This window comes from Choloepus didactylus, chromosome 6 (assembly GCF_015220235.1).
Source record: "Choloepus didactylus isolate mChoDid1 chromosome 6, mChoDid1.pri, whole genome shotgun sequence".
Taxonomy (NCBI): Eukaryota; Metazoa; Chordata; class Mammalia; order Pilosa; family Megalonychidae; genus Choloepus; species Choloepus didactylus.
The window spans coordinates 56,527,568-56,544,730 of NC_051312.1; the positions used below are offsets into that span (position 1 = coordinate 56,527,568).

At 33.9% G+C, this 17,163-nt stretch overlaps 1 pseudogene; it reads left to right on the top strand.

Moving 5' to 3' along the window:
• The first annotated feature begins 2,401 nt into the window (after nt 1-2,401).
• The window catches only part of LOC119536942, a 46,071-nt pseudogene continuing 31,309 nt past the window's right edge, over nt 2,402-17,163 (top strand).

The window sequence follows — 17,163 nt, forward strand, 5'->3', positions numbered from 1 at the left end:
TTAACACATTTCCTTCCTTAAAGTTTATTCACCAAGTTCAACTTTTGATCATAACATTCTCTTTTCTTATGTTTTTGTACAGAAAGTTGATTCAAGGATATTTGGTAGGCAAAAAAATTGTAATTGCTGGAGCGTGTTAGCTCCATAAAAAACATAAAAAGTAGTTGTCATAGAAGATTAAAAAGACAAGTAGAAGGGGACATTAGATGTAACAGTCCAACTGTCTCACTTTTTTTTCTGGTAAAGACACTAAATTTTTTAAAAAGTTGAGAAAGAGAGAGCTATTAAATATTTATTGACAACTCATCTGTCTCAATGGTTTAAGGGCATATCAGGATGAATTTAGAATTGGAACAAAATTACCCTTTAATATCTCTTCAAAATTATGAGTTTACAGACTAGGAACAAATGCAAATGTGCATGTCAGTGGTCTTACATGGCTTGTTAAATTATTCCTCTGTGTATTATGTTTTTCAGAACTTATTCTGTTTCTTTAATGTATTTCTACAATTGTGTACTGCTACTATAAAAAGCAATTGATTCTTAAAATATTCCCATACATCCTGTAAGCTTGCTAAATTTATTTCTTGTTTCTAATAATTATTTTATTCTACATACATTTATGTTGATGTTACACATAAGCAATTGTGTCATGTATAAATAGAGATGATTTCATTTTATCCTTTCTGATCTTTATACATTTTATTTCTCTTTCTTGCCTTATTGTAGTGACTGGAACCTCCAGAACAAGACCGAATAGAATATTGGTGAGATTGGACATCTTTGTATTGTTGCTGATATTATGGGAATGTTATTCAATATTTTATTATTGGGTAGGTTGTTAGCTATAAAGGGAAGTGTTTTCTAATAAAGAAATCATATGTACAGAGATCCAGATACAGAGTATAGTAGGCTGATAAATCTTTACACCATTGGGAATCAAGTCAGAGCGCACTGTTTAAGGCAGAAATTGGAGAGAAGTGAGGCTGGGGAGGTAGGCCCAGACTTCATAGTATTGCTTTGACACCTGTTTTCAGTATGTTCTCTAGACCAGCTTATTTTGATTATGTTTATTTTTAGTCCCTGACTCAATTGCTGAACTAAACTTGGTTCAATTGCTGAACTAACCTCTGGTTCAACAGTTCCTACAACTTGTCTCTTTGTTGCTAGATCTTGCCTTCACCCATGAATACATTCTTTTTGATATCTTTTTGATATGTCTGGCTTAACCCAACTATTCTTTGCAATTTCAGAGTCTTTCATCTTCTCTTTTCCCCCCAAATGCAGTTGGAGTCTACGGCGAAAACATGGAATAAGATAAAGAAATAATTTGCTTCAAACAAATCCCACTCTGTGCACTTTATATATAGGACCAGATTTGTGAGCTTACCTTTTTCTGGGCTCTTCTCAGGTGAAATCCTCAGTTAAGGTCCACCTACATGGGAGTATGAGATTCTATAAAGTAGATAGGTTCAGGGAATTAAGCACTCACAAACATCTGTGGTATGTGTTAGAGTAAAAGCCGTTCTCCACCGAACTAACAGATTCATGGGTGGTGATGCTGTCACATAGTATTAAAGAAACTGAAATTAGATTTGGCAGCTACCATAAAGGTTAAAAGCACAGATTTGGAAATCAGTTATACCTGGGTTTAAAGTTTTAACTCCACTTATCAGCTCTGTGACTTTGGGAAATTTGCCTAAACTCTCCAAACTTAATTTTTTTCTCATAAATCAAGGGAAATAATACTGAATACCTTGCAGAGTTGTGAGGATAAAAGAGTTAAGGCTCAAAGTTCTCATATATGATTCTCTCAGAACTCACACATCCCTTTGGCCTCCACCCTTTCTGTGCAGATGAGCTGATTTCCATCTGCCAGCAGTTATGCTTCTTTGCTGGATGGCTTTATCTAGCCACTGGAGTCTGCTTTGCCCATAGATGTGGCAGGTTGGAGGTTCTGGAGAATTATTCTTTGGGAGCATCTCTCAATTAATGATTGGCATAAGTTGGCAGACAAACATTTCAATTCCCTCTTTGCCAAGGTGGGATAACTCCAAGATATATATTCTACACTGGCTCCCAAAGTTTTGTGGGGATTGCCCTCCAGTTGCCTATAGTGGTAACTTGTTTAATAATGCTCCCTTTACTGATTTTCTTCCCTTCCCTGTGTCATGAGTTAGGGTTTGATTAAGAATGTGAGACCACTACGAGTTGATAAAGAATAAGAGATTTTTTATAGAGATTAGAACATACAAAGTTGTGAGAACTAGTAGAAACGTCTAAGGAAGGTTCTTATCTTTGCATCGTGTGGTAGGCTCGAAGTTGTTCTAGGTCAGCAGGCCTGTATGTTAGGAGAAGAGGCTTGATGTGAAGTGGGGGACAGAGAGGCAAACTGGAAACTATGAAGACAGATGAAAAGCCTCATCTGTCTCTCATTGCCTCTGACCTCAGTGGCCCAGGTAGGTTGCAAAGAAGCCTGAAACTGTTTGCCACAAATCTGCACACGTGCCTGTCTAGCAATCCAAAAGGTGGAGTCGGAGATCTGATGGGAGTTGGAGGAGTTCCAGACCTGGGTGCTGCACACACTAACAAGGTGAGCAAGCAAATCAGTGACACATGCATAAGTGACCTTAATCCCTGGCACTCTAAGGTGTCCCTCTAAACATGATAGCTGCTACGTCACTTCTGCCTTCTCGGTTCTGTGCATATTTCTCTTGCAGCCAACTTTAACCTGGAACCAAACAGTGAAGGTAGTTCTGGGAAATATAATTGACACAGTATTTAATCACCACAATTCCCTCATCCCTGATTGGTGTTTCCTTTACCACTAAGATAACTTACTTGTACTTGAATCCTTGTCTCAGGGCTTAGAGTGTGCTTCTGGGAGATCCCGATTTAAGGCAATGCTTAACACAGTACTAAGTATATGGTAAGAATGAAAACAAACCTTATTGTTTATATTCCTAGTCATAGCAGTCTTTTCTGATGTTTTTAAAAATAAATATGTGGTCTCTTCACCTAAAACTTACTCTTTCTGAGCTCTACAGTGGTTGTCAAGTTTAGTGTACCTGTAAGTCTCTTTATGAATTTATTAATTATACAGATTTTAGCCTCCCCTGTACTGAGAATATGATTCAGGTGGTGCTTTGATGTGTGAAGACTCCTGCATGTTAAATACCCTAGATGATTCTGATGAACTTGATCCCTGGACAACATTTTGAGAACATCTGATCGAATGTGTGTGCATGTGTGTGTGCGTGTGTGTGTGTGTGTGTGTGTGTGTGTGTGTGTGTATGATACATATTCCATAGATCTTTTAGTATATATTATATACAATTATATATGTGCTTTGGATTTCTAGTTTTGTATAAGTTATAATCTTATTTATTTCAATGTGATTCAAGTGATGAGAAGCTGAAGGAGTGATGATACATAAGAAACTGTTCCACAATTTCCCTGCTAACCAACCCTGCACTGAATTATCGCATAGGATAGGCAAACACCTAAATATTTACCATTTTTAAATGTTTCACAGTATTATTTAAAAATACATACACAAAATTATTTTTATAAAGAAACCTGTTGTTTACAGAAGAATACTTGAAACTTTTTAGCCAAATATTTCAAAAAACATGACAAAACATAAATATAGCAATGATATTGCAACTTTCTGCCTTTGAGAAATATTTTAATTGCTTGGCATTGGCACAGCTGTTGGAAGTTTTTAAAAAGGGAACACATAGACCTCTGCAAATTTTGGCAGAATTCCCCTTTCTCTCTCATCCTATGCAAATGACCATTACAATCTAACAGAACAGTTCCAGGAAGAAGACTAATTAGAATGGATTGTTGGCCTCCTCTAAGAGACTTTTCATGATGAATCCCACCATGCCCTGTATTCACACTAACCTCAGTAACCACAGAAAATTCAATCCTCATAATTTATTTTTCATTCGTCTCTGAAGTACTCTTTTTCCTTTCCCATTTCCTGATGCCCTCAAACTTTCCTGCTACGTCTCCTGGAACTCATAATATAGCTTCAGCAAAGTAACCTCTATCATAATGTCTTGTCTGAATATTCCCTTAACTTTCTCACTCTAATAGAAATCTGTCTCTTCCTTCCTATCTCTGATCTCTCCCACTCTCTGAATTTACAGGTCTTCAAGTTTTTCTTCTCCTGTGGCCCTAAGTCCCAGCACTACCATGGCCCTATCTTTTTACTTCCAGTAATTTCCTATCTTCCCAACTCTTTAAACATCCCATTTTCCAATGACTGCCTATTGTCTTTGCCTCTTACTCACTCAAATAGCCAAACTAAAAAAAAAAATAAAAAATAAAAAATTTATTCCCACTGGTACATCTTATCTATTGAGCTTTGCACTATCAATCATCTATCTCAAGTTCTTGTTTCACTCCTCACCACTTCAGATTCAATAATCCTTTATTAAAATGACTCACTTGCTTATTCTCTTAACCCCATTGCCTCTGTCTCTATCTTAGAACCCACCTTACACATCCTGAATCTGAGTTCAATTCTGATCTCTGCCTATTCTTGTCCTGTAAGTAGACAAAAACACAAGCCTACTAATTGGTCTAAATTTAAACTTTTGACCATATGGTCCTTGGTGAGACCCATTCATTGATCCTACTCTATTTAACCTGGTGAATTCACTCTCCCACTCTCACAGGCAATTATTTCACACATCTTTTCTCCTCAAACTCCCAAAATACTCTCCCACTTCTTTTCCTCCTAAAGAAAGTAAGAGTAATTGGAAAGAATTTCTACATGGTTTCAACAAATCTAGCAATCTGCCGCCAATGGTACCTTTATATTCTGCTTTTTCTTGTTTTCCAAAGAATACACTTTTCATGAGTCTAGGGGCACCTTCCCGTCATGTGCTGGTTCCTATCCCTTCTTGTCCATTTAACAACTTTGTGCTAATGTTTATCCTTCTTTCTCCTTTATTATAAGTTTTAAACACCATTATATACAGATGCTATAATATCATCAATAGTGCAGAATATTTTCCTGAATCCATATCCCTGGTTGGCTGCCACTGCCTATATCTGTTCTCTTTCTAACAAAACTCTTAGAAGAGTGGTCTTTATTCATGTTCTCTATTTTCTCTGCTCCCATCTAATCTTGAACTCATTCTGCTCCATGAAAACTGCTCTCATCAAATCCACCAATGTTCAGGCCAAAAAAATTGGCATTACCTCTTTGCCTGTTTTTCCCTTCATTTTCCACATCTAATCCATCAGCAAATCATGTTGGCAAGTCTCGCTGCCTCTCCCAATTCCTAACCTATCTAAACTGCATTATCTGTTGCCTGAATTATTGCTACAGCTTTCTAATGGCTTCTTCACTTCCAGTCATCCATCGAAGCCTGTTATTCATACGGTAATCAATGTGATCCTTTAAAAATGATGTCGTCATGTCACTCCTCTCAAAATCCTCCAGTTGCTTTTCAAATCACTTAAAGTTTAACATAACATTCTTACAGTGCCCTGCAAACCATACACAATTTGATACTTCTGCTAGTTTTCTCTTATCATTTACCACTCTCTCAACTTCTTCATTTCATTCCGACCATCCTGGCCTTCATGCTCTTTCCTGACTATGCCACAAAACCCCCAGTCACTAATCTTTGCACTTATTTTCTCCTTCTGGAAGGCTCTTTTCCAAGTTATTAACAGAACTCACTTTAGGTAGAAGCTTGGAATGTAGAAACACAGCTATTTTTTTCTAGTAGAAAGCTAATGAAGGATCAAAGACAAAAATAAAAAAACTTTGGATAGAAGAGAAAAAGAATTCGTAGAACTATGGGAGACTTAGAGAACAAATAGCTAAGTAAGAATGTGTTCACTTCTTTAAAGATGTTATTATTTCATCCTCTCTGAATTGTTTACTTTTTCTCTAAGATTTTCCAAACTTACACCTATCACTAGGATGAAGATTTAATCTGAAATATGTACACTATGACCATACACTTAGTAGGAAATGGAAATTTGTCATAGCAAAAATTGAACTCTAAATAGTGTTTTGTTGAATTCAGGTTTCTTCACAACCAAAATGAGTCAAAGTGGCTTATTTGGAGCCACACTAGTAGAAAATTAAAATGATTTTAAGATGCTTCTTTTTAAAATAATGAATTCAAAATGTCACTTTATGTAAAATATCTAATATTGACTCTTTTAAACCTCTTTTATTCATCCTGGATGTTACCTTTAAATGTGAAAATATTGAAAATCGTAGATCTGTCAAATGCTCAATAAAAAATGAATCTTTCCCTTTTATCTGAAGAGTTTCTGACAACTGAAATTATTTGTTAATCACCTTGACAGAATCAAATTAGGTGACTAAACATTTATTAATTATCTGCTTCTGGGGAAGGGAACATTATAAAAGAAGTATAATAAAGCCAAGGAAGTCTACCTAAGAGTCTAAAACAAGCAACAAACATGTAAAAAAGCAAATAACTTTCTCTGGTCACCTACCAGCTGATGCCAGAGCCAAGTGGGTATTTTGGGCAGACTGTCTTCCTTCTTGGCTGTTGCTCACTCTGCAAGTATTCTACACTACTCTGCATCATCAGGTAACACATTGTTCATTTGCCCCATGCCTATTTTTTTCATTTTCATACTATTAATATCTTCTACTCTAAGAGGAAAGAGAGGAAATAAATCACTGTGCTCAGTCTATTGTTTTGAACAGGAAATCAGGTTTTCTTCTAGTTATTTAAATCTACATTTTTTTTCAACATGCTGTAGTCCTACCTCATAATTTTCACTAACATCTATGTGCTGATCATTCACAAATCTTTATTGTGAAAATTTATAGTTAACATTGTCATAGAAAAATCAGAACAATCACAACATTTATTTTATAGGCAGCTACTAATTATCTATAAAATTCCAGACTCAAATGCCAAACAGGTTACCACATTTCCTCCTGGTTCCCCCAAACACCTCAAATTTAACGTATACAAAGCACAGTAACTTTTCTTTTTCTGTAACTAGCTAATTAATGATTAGTATTTGAAGTAAGATAGAAGTGGAAAAAATAGAGAGAAGGGCTTGATTCAAAAGACATGTTAAGATGAATTGAAAAAAAATTTGTGGCTCTTAAGATGTGAATGTTAATAGAATTAAAGATAATCCGAAGGTTTTTTTTAAAATATATCTTTATTTGTGAGATTTAATGGATAGTTTCACCATTAAATGCAATTTGGAAATCTTGAGACAGGACTTGGAAAAATGAAGGAATCAGCTTCTGGACATGTGAATTTTGAAATATCCATGGAGTTTCCAGATAAAGATATCAAACTGAGCTTACCATAAAAAACAGAATTGAATATTCCCACCTTAGTCAAGGGAGGGAGTACCAGGCCTTTTTTACTGGTTCTCTCAGACATGGCACAAGAAAGGAAAGGAGATGTATGGAGCTTGAAAGCTGTCAGGTGTCTAACATCAAAAATTGAGTCAGACTTTATTACGAATTCACCTCACAGTGGTTTTGCACTAAACTTTTATTAATTACTTAAAACAGATATTCAAGTGATGAAAAGAGAATATATATTCAACGGCATGTATTTTCATCAAATTAGCATTAGAATAATATAAATTGCAAAAACTAGCTATAATAGAGACTCCATTTGGAAATTCTTTTTTTTATTTATCCATTATAGTTTTATTTTCCTATATCCTATATAAGACTTCTGTACAGAAAAGGGGATAAATAGAAAATAATGCCTACTGTTAGGTACTTTTATGGAGGTTTTCTAAAATTGTTCTCACAATAAAAATATAAGGTATGAGTAAGCCTCAGTTTTAGAGATGGTGAGAATAAGATTCAGAAAAATTAAACTATTTGTTCAAAGTCAAACAGCTCGCAATTTGAAGATTTAGGGGTTTGAGATCAGTTCCATGCTCTTTTAACTCAATGCTATATTTTCAGCTTGTGGTGGATACTGGGTTAATCACTATGTTCTGCTTACTTACTAGGTTGAGCTCTTCTTTAGCTTCAGTTTCATCATTTGTAAAATGGGTTGATAATACCGACTTGCAAAATCAGAGTGAGGATGCCATTAAGTAATGGAATGGCATTTATTGAGAAGTAGCTGTGGCTTTTATCATTATTATTGTAACTAAAGTAATTACTTATGAGTATGTATGGTAGCTTTGTATACTTTTCATTTTGCTTTAAATTCTCTGAGCTTTTGATTTTTCATCTCTAGAACAGAAATAAAATTTATCTCACTAAGTTTTAATAGACTAATGCTTGCCAATGTACTCTGAATACTACATAGTGCTCTTTAAATGCAAACAGAATTTATTGCTATTTTTAAATTAGACTTGCCTCGGGATGGGCCTCTTAATTGTGGAGCAACTGATAATTGCTTCAAGAGTCATTTCCTAACTCACTGATGGCAGAGCACCAGCCTAATATAACCAATTTCTGAAATTTTTGACAATTAATGTTTGAAGGTTGGTAAATCAAAGGATAATTAATTTAATATCAGCAGTGGCATCTTCGTTGTCACTTTCAGTTCTCAGCTAAAGAGTCAAATCAACAGAAACACCTTTTCTGACAACCCAGTTAAAGAAGACCCCACCCCCCCATCACTCTTCTATCACATACCTTATTTCATGGCTGCACTTCACTCATAACCATCTGTATCCATGTTATTGGTTTAAATTTTACCTTTTTATTATATGACTCACTGTTAGCTCAAAAAGAGCAGGAATTTGGGTGTCTTATTCACTATTCAAAACCCAATTTGGTACATTACAAGTATTCCATTAATTTTTATTGGATGTGTGCATGAAGGAGCAATAGTGAATTCTATATTTGCTAACTAGTAGTCTGTTTCAACATGACTGCAGGAAAAAAAAAACACATTTAATTCAATGAGAAAAAAATGGAGGAAAACATTAAATCATCTGTTGGCTTGGACCAAGAATAACTTGAATCTTGTCTCTATTTGAACTGATTGTTGGCATGTATTAATTACTGCCTAAGTAAGATCAAAGGACGCTAGGCAGATCAGTCAGTTCTTGAGAGAAAGGCAACAATTTTGATTATCTAAAAATTGTTATTTCTTATTGCCTTAAGAAAGGGATAAGCAGAATAGTTGAAGTTTTGTGAAAAATAACACGGGATGGTGAAGGTTATGTGTTCATGTCACAAGTGAAACAGATTTTTAGAAGAAAAAATGCCGTGTGAAAATATAAAATGCAGCAAGAATTACTATTTACAAAAACCCTTTATTCATAAGGTTTGATTCATACTATGTCCTGTAAACCTGTAACCTGTATTTCTTAAGTCATATTTCAGGAATAAAGCCTTTGAATTTGGCTTTAAAAATGGATGTGATTTCCTTATCTGCAGAGGACAGGATCCTATATACAGAAAATCCTGAAAAATCTATAACAAAGCTCCTAGAGCTAATAAATGAATTCATTAAAGTGGTGGGATACAAGATAAATACCCAAAAATCTGTAGTGTTTATATATACAAACAATGAACAACGAGAAGAAATCAAGAAAAGTATTTGTGCTGGTTTGAATGTATTATGTATTCACAATAGCAACTAAAAGAATCAAATATATGGGAATAAATGTAACTAAAGATTTTTTAAAACACTACTAAAAGAAATCAAGAAGATCTAAATAAATGGAGGACATCTTCAGTTCATGAATTAGAAGACTAAATATCATTAAGATGTCAATCCTATTCAAAACAATTTATAGATTCAATGCAATCCCTATCAAAATTCCAAACTTCTTTTCAGAAATGGAAAAGCCAATTGTGCCGGTTTGAGTGTATTGTGTCCCCCAAATGCCATTATCTTTGTAGTCTTGTGGGACAGACGTTTTGGTGCTGGTTAGATTTGCTTGGAATGTGCCCCACCCAGCTGTGGGTGGTGACTTTGGTGGGATACTCCCATGGAGGCGTGACCCCACCCATTCAGGGTGGGCCTTGATCAGTGGAGCCATATAAAACATGCTGACTCAAAGAGACTGAAGGGAGAGCAGCTGTGAGTGACGTTTTGAAGAAGAGCAAGCTTGCTAGAGAGGAACGTCCTGGGAGAAAGCCATTTTGAAACCAGAACTTTGGAGCAGACGCCAGCTACGTGCCTTCCCAGCTAACAGAGGTTTTCCGGATGCCATTTGCCATCCTCCAGTGAAGGTACCTGATTACTGATGTGTTACCTCGGACACTTTATGGCCTTAAGACTGTAACTGTATAGCCAAATAAACCCCCTTTTTATAAAAGCCAGTCCATCTCTGGTGTTTTGCATTCTGCAGCATTAGCAAACTAGAATACCAATCATCAAATTTATATAGAGGAATAGGGACCCAGAATAGCCAAAGCCACATTGAAAAAGAATGAAGTTGAAGGACTCACACTTACCAATCTTAAAATTTATTATGAAGCCATGATGATGAAGACAGCATGGTACTAGCACAAGGACAGACATATAGACCAGTGGAATCAATAAGGGGGCAAAGATCACTCAATTGGGAAAGAATAGTCTCTTCAACAAATGAGGCTCGGAAAACTGGATCTCCATTTGAAAAAAAAAAAAAAAAAGAAAGAAAGAAAAAAGGAGGGCCCCTACCAAACACCTTATACAGAAATCAAGCAAAAAAATGGATTAAAAACCTAAATATAAGAATTATAAGAACCAAGAACTATTGAACTCCTAAAAGAAAACATAGGGAAGCATCTTCTGGATCTTGTATTAGGCAATGGTTTCTTAGACTTTATGCCCAATGCACACAACAAAAGAAAAAATAACTACATGGGATGTCATCACAATTAAAAACTTTTGTGCCTCAGAGGACTTTATCATGAAAGTAAGATGTCAACCTACACAATGGGGGGAATATTTGGAAACCACAAATCTAATAAAGGTTGATTATCAAGAGTATATTAAAAAATCGTTCAACTTAACAGCAACAAAAAGTACAACCCAATTAAAAAAATGGACAAGAGATTTGAATAGATATTTCTCCAAAGAAGATATACAAATGGCCAGACAGCACATGAAAATATGCTCAACATTATTAGCTATTTGGGAAATGCAAATCAAAAACACAATAAGGTACCATTTCATACCTATTAGAATGGCTGCTATTAAAAAATGGAAAATCACAAGTGTTGGAGAGGATGCAGAGAAACGAACACTCATTCATTGCTGCTGGCAATGTAAAATCATGCAGCCTCCGTGGAAGAGAATTTGATGGTTCCTCAGGAAGCCTAGTATAGAACTACCATATGATCTGGGAACCCCACTACTAGGTATATACCTGAAAGAAAGAAGTGAAAACAGGGACTAGAACCATGGAGTCTAGTTATTAGTATAATTATAAAAATTTGCTATCATCACTTGTAACAAATGTTCCACACCAATGCAAGGTGTTAATAATAGGGTGGTATATGGGAATATGGCAGTCTTGTATTTTATGTATGATTGCTTTGTAATCCCACAACTTCTCTAATAAAAACAAAACAAAACAAAACAAAACAAACAAAAAACAGCAATCTTAAAAAAATGCCTATGATTATGGGGAAATTTAGGAATCCTCTAAACCTTCACTCTAATTAACTTCTGTTGGTTTCCTATCTCTCTCTGTATTGCAGTCTTTTGGCATCTTTAAAATGAACTTAAACTTGCACAGTAATTCATGTATAGGATTTAGAGGAAGCTTGCCTGGTTTAATGCCCTAGTTCTGCACAAAGACATAAACTATGAATAGTTCCTCAAGAAGAAATCAATAACCTGAATAGCCCTGTATTGATTTCAAAATTTGAATGTGTAGTTAAAAGCCTACCCATAATGAAAATTCCAGGACCCTATGAGTTTATGGGTGAACTCTACCAAATATTCATGGAAGGGAAAAAGCAATTCTACATAAATTCTTCCACAAAATTGAAAAGAAGTGAATAATTTCTAATTCATCCTGAGGTTAACATTTTTCTGATAGAAAAACCAGACAAAAACATCACAATAAACTAAAATTATAAACCAGTATCCATCCTGACTATGGATATAAAAATCCTTCATAAATTATTAGGAAATAGAATCCAGCAAAACATAAAATGAATAAAAATTCATTGTGATCAACTGGGGATTATCTCAGGAAATTTCTGCTGATTCTTCTGCACTTAACTGCATATACTGAGCTATTTGTTTTATATGGAATAGCATAAGAAGAATATCTTTTAACTTCATTCTTTGTTTGTTTTTGTTTTGTTTTCTATCTCAGGTTGGCCAATATTTTGACTTATTTAGTCTGCTTGAAAGCATTTGAAGTGTGCAGTGCTGTTTTGAGTAAGTGATTCTAGTTTCTTTTGTCTCTGGTAGAAGATTATACAACTTAATGTTAAATGCCTTGATGCATAAAGGATAAAATGTGGCTTCTTTTAAGATCTTTTTTCTAAATCTAGATTTCCTGTATATCCATTCATTGTGAGAAGCAGACACAGCTATGCAGCTCTAGAGCCTGCTGCCAGTAGGCTTCATTTAAATCCATTGACAATGCTAATTACCTTGTATCTTGGAGGAAAATCACTTTGGGAGAGGGTATTTATGTGATAAGAGTAAGAGCAAGTACTAAATGAAAAGAAATAAACTATAACTATCATAGTTTAACTGGAAGCATTTTTTCTTTCTTTTTATACATAATATAATGACGTCTTACAATGTTTGGCATCTTGGATTCAATGAAATATGGCACTTTGATCTCCAACTACCTGATTTTACGTACTTCTTAAATGCTTTGCAATCCAAGTGTTGCAAAAGTGGATGTGTGGGATAGCCTGGATCTACTGAACACTTAAAACAAGTGTGTGAAGTAATTTTAGCCTTGTAAAGAGGGAAAAACAACAACAAAAACCATGATACTGCCCTATATGTTTACTAACCTGAACTTTTACTAAAACCATACATACCTGTTGCTCCCACTGATAAACTTGAAGTCATTTTTTCTTTTTTTTTTTTCTTTTTTTTCATGTTGTCTCCCCATCTGGAATACTTTCAAGTAAAGGAAAATCCAATTAAGTCAACTTTTTATGTCCTTTCTCTCCTCATCTTACCAATATTGTAAGCCTAACTTAAGTCTCCCTTATCAGGGAAGTTTCCCTTGAACATTCTAACTCTTTCACACTGCCTTTTCACTACTAAAGTCATATGTAAGACAATATTTTTGTCAGACATTTAAAAAATGAATGACAAGAATCCAACCATAAATGTTAAATACACAACATCTAAATATGTCACTTGGTCTTATGGAGTTTACAACAAAAGGGAGGGGGAGATAGTAATCAAATAATTCTGCAAAAACATAGAATTAAAATTATAATTTTTATCATATTTTTTATTGTAGAATATAACATATGTACATAAATGTGATAACTTTCCATGTGCAATTTAACAAGTAGAGAACAAATTTCAAAGAATATTATAGACTACAATTCCACAAAAACTGTGATAATTATTAGAATAAAAATCTCCATGGTGCAATAAGAAAAAACATTAGACAGAGTTTTAAGACTTAAATAAGGCTTCCCTACAAAGGAGGTTACTAGGTGTGGGGTAGGGGGTTGGGAGGTACAGTATTTATAAAGATACTGAGCCATGAAAGAGAAGTATTTTGAATTTGAAGAAATAAATAGATTATATGGTTTCAAGTATCTTTTCTCCTTGATTACTGTAAATTTTGGGTGAATAGAATATCTCATGGATTTGTTTGCTTTTGTTGTTGTTGTCATTTTTTCTTCACCCTTGAAACACATGAAGCTAGTAATGTTCTTGAACATGACTCATTAGGGAGATAAATGAATGTATGGTAATTAAAAAGATATATGTTACTTGGAGCCAGAAAACTTGGCTTTTATTTCTTCTTCACTTTTTGTCAGAGTTTCTGTTACTGTCCATGAAAATTTATGGTAATAGTTCCCACTCCGTGTACTGTGTAATGATCATGTATATAAAAGTGTTTTATAAATTGCAAAATTCTATGTAAAAATTTAGCATGTAGACCAAATACATTAATAGTTCATTTGAAGTTAACTTCTTTGGAAGTTAATGACCTGGCTTCAAAAACAGATTAAGATTAATCTCAATTATAGTACTCTTTGTAAAGGTGTAATAATTGCTTATAACTAATTAAGAAGATTCATGCACCCCTCCCTCCAACATGGCTTCCACTAAGAAAAGAAGAAGAAATGCACTTTTTGACTAGGTATAGGAATGAAAACTTAAGAACATAGACCTATGTTTAAACACCAACTCAGACATTTCATTAGCTTGATATTTATTCAGGTAACATTTCTTTCCTACCAAACATTCAAGTAGTGATTAAACAAAAAAGCACACTCAAAATAAACAAATGGACAAAAAACAAGTAAGCAAGCAAACAACAACACAAAGGTAAATGGAGCCCCTATTACTTATATTCTATAATTCTTAAATTAGTATATATGGAATGTTTCTTTTGCCTTTTAAGATGAAATGTAATAATTTAGTCTGAGTGTTCCTTTAAATAATAATTAACTTTTTTTGTCCATCCATGGCAATTTTAAATGGCTTGAAATTTGGCACAATTCCTTTGCTCTTTTGGGCCACCTTGTTTGATGTATATTCTGTTGTAACAAACAGAATGTTACAGTTGGAAGTGACTTTGATTCAAAATCCTAATTTTCCAAAGTGGAATTTTGAGATCCAAATAATTCCTCTGAAAAAAGAGCTCCAATAATAAGCACTCAGAGAAAATTTTATAATACTTTCCTCATATGTGGTTTCAATTTTACTTCCTAACCATTTTTTTATTATTCATTACCTATCTGTATCCTACTACATTTCTAAACATTTCTCTCATTTGTGGCATCCACTTTCTTAAGGTAAATTAACTTTAAGAAAAATGAAACATGCTTATATGTTATTAAAACCTCCATTTAAAGAGTTTTTTTAATCTATAGGAGAAAAATCCATGTTTTAATGTTTATTGGATTTAAAGGTTGTGTTCACTGCTTACCTCAAAGTTTGTTTACAACCCTCTCTTCTTTTACTTTTACTTCAATCTATTAATTTAATTTAATTTACAATTTAATCTATTGATTTCACTTATTTACTGATTTTCTTTTTAAATTTCTAGGGTCAGCCTCTAATGTGCAGAACAGTTGAATATTTTATGTTAAAATATCTTATGTGCAAAATAAAAATGGTGTACAACCTGTGACTACAACTAATCAAAATCATTGATGCATACATTAAAAGATTGTAAGGCAATAAAGACAGGAAATTTAGTTTGAAAGGGGGTAGAAAAATGACTTTGTTTTCTTTGAGATTTGCTGTTGTTATAATATTGTCTCTAGATTTTTTTTTAAAAAAATAAACACTGTAAGTTTGAATACCTGTCATATACTCTACTGTTTCTCTACTCTCTAGAGCTTGTCTAATATGAGATTGTATTAGCTGAGAGAGATGGAGAATTAAATGGTAATATCAGCAGGAAACTCACAGGCAATGAGCAAATGAGTTTTGAAAAGCTGCTCACTGGGTGAAGCCTAGTGGGGGATACACAGTAATAAAGACACACTGCTTCTTTTGCTTAACAAATTTAACTGTATACAAAATAACAGCCTTTATTATTATAATGCATTTGTGGAGTTTCTTTGCAAATATTGAGGCTCGATCTGCTGCTACCTATGCTTTGATTTCCTCTGAAACTTGTGGAATAATCATACATAAAGCACTTTATAGCTAGAAGACATGGCAGAAACTATTATTTCAAACTACATCATATATATATATATATATACATGTATATATATATCTCCCAAATTTAGAAGTAATCCAGACATCTAGTCAACACAAATGATACAAAAAATTTAGTAAAAGTTTTGATGTTTTAAGCAACCATGGTAGATTGAATAGCAAGTTGTTCATTTATGAGTTTTTAACAGGATACCTTCTACCACAGACTGCAGCTTGAGGCAAAATTTAGTGCTCTTTTATAATCTGTGTCCTTTGGATTTGGCTGTGTAACACTTCCCACACACTGGCACACTGTATTTTTGTTTGGATTAATTATAATATATTAAAAAGTCAAATAGAGCTGGGTAGATATCTAGGACAAGATTTTGTTTTGTAATTTCTAGTAAGAAGGTTTTTTTTGTTATATTCTTGTCATGATCTTACAAATACTGTACAACATTCCCATAAAAATTTCTATAAGAAAATAAATTGTACAATGCTCATTTTAAACTGTTTACCTTAGGTAGTTTACTGCATAGTTGACAAACTGCCTGGCTTTATTGAGATTCTTTCTCCTTATGTCAGATAACCTTTTAATAGTAGAATAGAGATATATCTCATTCTTTTAATCATTTAATAGAAATCCATTTTATGGATGTACTATAATCTATTTCACTCATTGATTGATGATTAGGTTGATTCCAGTCATTTCTTACTATAAGCAATGCTGCGCAACTATTTTCTATTTTATGCACTTCTACAATTTTATTTATAAAATTAATTCCTAGAAGTGGATTTGCTATGTCAAAGTGCAAATGCATTTTTAAATTTGATAGATACTGTCCTTTGCACTCCAAAAAGTTTTGCTGTTTTATACTTTGCTTGTTTCATCATGCCTTTAATAACATTAGGCAATATCAGCCTTTGTGTTTCCTGACAATTTGAAAGCTGAGAAACGGTCCTGAGCTATCTTTTATTCATTTGTTTTGGTGTTTATTTGAAGATTCCAACCAGGAGCCCTGTATACAGATTTCCCTTTATTGCAGCTTTACAAGTTGAAGTTAGCAGGAAATTTGGCAATGTCAGGTATAAGAGCAGGTTTTGATGTTACTGTAGGGATCTCATGAATCTGTCCATTATTCCCTTAATGAAAATTCTACAAGAAAAGGAAATACACAGGAAACTTCTGATATAAATGAGAGAACACAAGAAAGCACCATGGAAACCTTAAAATAAATTGCTCTGTGTACTAGGAGAATGTAGTTTCTTGAACATGAAGAGACATTATGAAGGTCATTTTGTCAAGTGAGATTTCATTTTAATGGCCACTCACTGAAAATCTGTCTGTCTGGGAAGTTATAAAGGTGTATTTTAATCCAGACTACCTCCAACCACT